Source organism: Narcine bancroftii (assembly GCF_036971445.1).
Source record: "Narcine bancroftii isolate sNarBan1 chromosome 12 unlocalized genomic scaffold, sNarBan1.hap1 SUPER_12_unloc_2, whole genome shotgun sequence".
NCBI lineage: Eukaryota > Metazoa > Chordata > Chondrichthyes > Torpediniformes > Narcinidae > Narcine > Narcine bancroftii.
This window is the reverse complement of record NW_027211808.1, coordinates 7,788,462-7,792,542: the sequence shown is the minus strand read 5'-3', so window position 1 is coordinate 7,792,542 and position 4,081 is coordinate 7,788,462. Positions and strand designations below refer to the sequence as shown.

Genomic DNA, 4,081 nt, shown 5'->3' with positions numbered 1-4,081 from the left:
TTCCCGGCTTCGGCGCATTGAAATATTTTATTTGGAATATTTTCTTAAGAATAGACTCTTTCCTTTCAGAATACTTTCAGTGTTGCAATGTCCAGTGAGTGACCGCGCTTAAATACTTGCAACCCCACACATGCTTTGACAAACAAAGGATTTCAGGCCCATTTCGTGAATTCATTTCACGTCCCACACACTGTTCACCAGAAGGTTTTAGAAACACACACAAGTCAATCAGATAAAGTCCATTCCCTCTTGGAAATTTTTTTACAAAGATCTAATCTATCGATAGCTGTTTTATCAAAGTCAACGGTTTGTAATTGACATAGCAACTGGTGGCAAATTCGAGTTTAAAAAATAAATGCTTTTCATCGCCTTTTCTTTAAGAAAAGATGGTTAGAAAAGATGGCCAGTTTCATTTCCTGGCATTTGATATGGGAAGGCAAATTCTTCTGAGTGCTTCCTAGACTAAGCTGTCAAGCTGTTCTGTGGAGAAAGATTGATCGTGGCTGTCTTTAGTTCCTCTGGTCTATCTTTTTAAAGGGTAACTATTGCAACATTAATGTCGGTCACACTGAAACAGCTTCTTAAAATGTTTCCATTTCACATAATGTTCGACAAACCACAGCTTTGGAAATATATTTTCAATAAACTCCTACTTTCAAACTCATTTTTAGTTTTATTTTGTTCAACGCAACACAACTAAAAGGAGAATCTCCCTAAAGAATTTGAATGATCGGATTAATAGATCACTGATCAATGAATAGAAAGAAAAAATGCACACATTTCAACTAGATGATAAGTTGAAATGGGTTAAAATAATTTACTCAGAGATTTATCACTATTGACAGTCTTGTTCATATTAAAACCGATGCTTACCTGGTTTCAGAAATCACTTCTGCGCGCGCGCACACACACACTCAAACACACACACACACACACCCTCTCTCTCGCTCTCTCGCTCACTCACACACACACACACACACACACACACACACACACACACACACACACACACGCATGCACAAACTGCCATAGAGCTGTGAAATCCTTCGGAGAATTTGAAAAGGCACACTTTGTCACTTGTGACCAGTGATACTGACATTTAAAGGGATTGGAATTTTCCTAGAGGGCTATAGCAAATGCCTGTGAAAGTTCCATTTTGTCACTGGCCCTGCTGTCAAAACTTTGAAGATTAATGAAGTACCTTGTTAATTACTTGTCATCAGATTTTAGGTGCAAATCAAGTGGGAGAGATTTTGTAAATAAAACCGCAACGTTCAATCCCAAAAATAAAAAGAAAATACATAATTCAAAGTGACAAAATATATTTGTAAATAAATAAAGTGGAATTCTTTACTTCAATTTTTTGAATGAATTGGAGACATAATAGTTTATTTTCATTAGGCATCAAATTGCCATTGGGCAGTGCCAATCATGTGACAATGAATTTGTTTCAATTTCAATATAGATCGCAGCTTAATAGAGCCGGTCTCCATAAGCCTGGAAATATCAGATATACAGAATTAAAGGCTCAAAATATTATTTTAGTGACCTATAATATTCATTCGACATTAAGGAGGCCATGAATTTCGAATTGGAGCGAGAGACTGGTTTCATTAACAGCCAGCCTTCGCTCGCCGAATGCCTGTCGTCCTACCCTGCTGTCGTTGATACATTTCAAAGTTCATCAATCAAGAACTCGGCACTTTCACACTCGACACTAATTCCTCCTCCTTTTGAGCAGATGATCCCAAGCCTGAATACGGACAGCAACCAGCCGCGGCCAAGTCGCGAAAAGCGGCCTCCAAATGGCCCATTCTCATCTGCTGCCGGGGCCGAGTTCCCGTCGATGAAAGAGAAAAAGTCGTCGAAGAAAAACAACGAAGCGTCTCTGTCATTGTCAGCACCAGTCCCTGGGTCCTCTCCAGCCGCGGAGTCTCCGACAGGTCTGCCCACAGCCCACACTTTCTCTGCATCATTGCTTTAAATAAAAAAAAATTCTGGCTTTTCATTAGTCACATTTTAACCCACTGAGTTTGAAAGAGCTAGAACGTGAATGAAAGGATACTATTAGTTTAGAAAGAGGAATGTGATTGGGGTTTCATTTATAAAATGCTTTTATAATTATGCTGCGCTTCCAAAGCTAAGCCTCCACATGCGAATTTATTGTAACAGTTTTTAATGTGGTTGATTGTGCGATTTGCCTCATTGCATTGTTGAAAATACAAGGCTGTGTTTTAGATGCTGACATTTGCATTTTCGGCGGCCATGTTGACCAAACTCGAACAAGCTGCGGGAAGTAAGGATGTGATTCGCTGTATCAGATTATCAGTGTGAGGATATTTATGTCAAGGATAAGGATCCTTATTGTCCGATTGGAAGAAAGAAATCTGTCACAGAGCTAATTTAAATGGAATTTATGAAAGAAAAAATATACCCAACAGTCGTTTGTTTTCACTGTGGGATTTTAAAGTATTTGTTTTTACTCCTATTTCTCTCTCTTTCTGTGTTTGTCTTCCTCTCTCTTGTTAGACGGTCAGGGAGAGCAGGCAAACAGCAATAGTGCGCGGCGACTGAGGACGGCCTACACAAAGACGCAGCTGTTGGTGCTGGAGAAGGTATTTTATTTTAACAAATATTTATGTAGACCACTCAGAGAGGAGATCGCAGCTCTGTTCGACCTGAAAGTTAAAGTTTTGTTTCAAAACCGTCGCATGAAGTACAAGAGGCAAACACAATATAAAGAAAATCAAGTTAGCGGAGTAAGTTTTTGTAACAAATCGCTGCCAGAAGGCGAAGTCGAGGAGTCAACACCTTATACTCAACCGATTGAAGCGTCGGAATGTACTTAGAAAATAAAAATGGCGCCGATCTATCACGAAAGCAAAGCCAAAACACGCTTAGCAAAGAACTCCATAATCTGACAAGATCTGACAGCGTGCAGCAGCGATGGCAAGGCAGGTCCTTTTTATCTAACGGGGACTGCTGATAACGGTTATACCACAGGCCAGAATTCTCTGGCTGGTCTGGACAGCATCAGTTTGGAAGCCCTGGAATTAATCTCCCTCCCAGATTTAAACATGTTTTCTTCGGATTATTATCTGTCATTCTCCGATGGACTATCTCCCATCTTGCAGGGTTCTATCGACAGTCCTTTGGATATTCCTGAGGACAGTTTTGATTTTTTTTTCATCTGCGCTCTCTACACAATAGACGTAGCACCTCAGTTATCAATAACGATTGACAAGTTGTAGGGTCATCATAGAAATGCAGCCATGTTTAAAAATGTTTTTCTATTTTTAAAGAATAATGTGGAACAATAAAATCTGTGTGATATAGGATTGATCTCACAGTATAATTTTATTCATCAGTCTTGCCCAGGAGTCTACAAGAATTGCAGTTTTTATTGCACCAGGTATTTAATTAAATATAGTTTTGTTCAATTGTAGTTTCGTAAATTATGTCTAAATTGTAGATTCTCCTTTTCAATACTCAGGAAAACAAGTCGGATTTGTATTTATAGTAAAGCTGCCTTATCGCATAGCTTCCAAAAGAATAACTGTGACGTTCTTTTATGTTTTAGAGGTAGCCTATTTATTTAAAATATTGAAATAGTGAATTTTAAATTATTTATTGTACTTTATTTTCATAGCTTAAATAAAACAACTTCATCTTTTAATGAATCTTTACTGTCCGTGTTTTAAGATGGCTGTTCGTGTGCTTTGTTAGAGACAATTTATAATGATGCCTGGTACAGAAAAGAAATTGCCATAATCTGACAAAAAATAACGCTATTCCAAATATTTCCAGCTAAGGGACATCTCCAACCACTGAAAGTTAAAATTTATCATAGTAGATCCATCACTATTTTTATCGTATAAATGATATGTTCATTTAAATAAGTTGTGGCATTCTATGAGTTTAACCAATTCACTCGGTAAGTAGACAAATATTTATATCTAATTTGGATCTTCAACATTTTGATGAGAATCAGATGCAGGGTGCAGGTGCAAAACTTGAAGATTCTAATTCTAATTCATATTTCTGAAACTTAATTTTCTAAAATATTGCGAAGTGATAGGAC

General features: G+C 37.7%; 1 pseudogene; it reads left to right on the top strand.

Moving 5' to 3' along the window:
- Nucleotides 1-1,520: 1,520 nt before the first annotated feature.
- LOC138750144 (homeobox protein Hox-A2-like) lies at nucleotides 1,521-3,576 on the top strand (annotated as a pseudogene).
- Nucleotides 3,577-4,081: the final 505 nt, after the last annotated feature.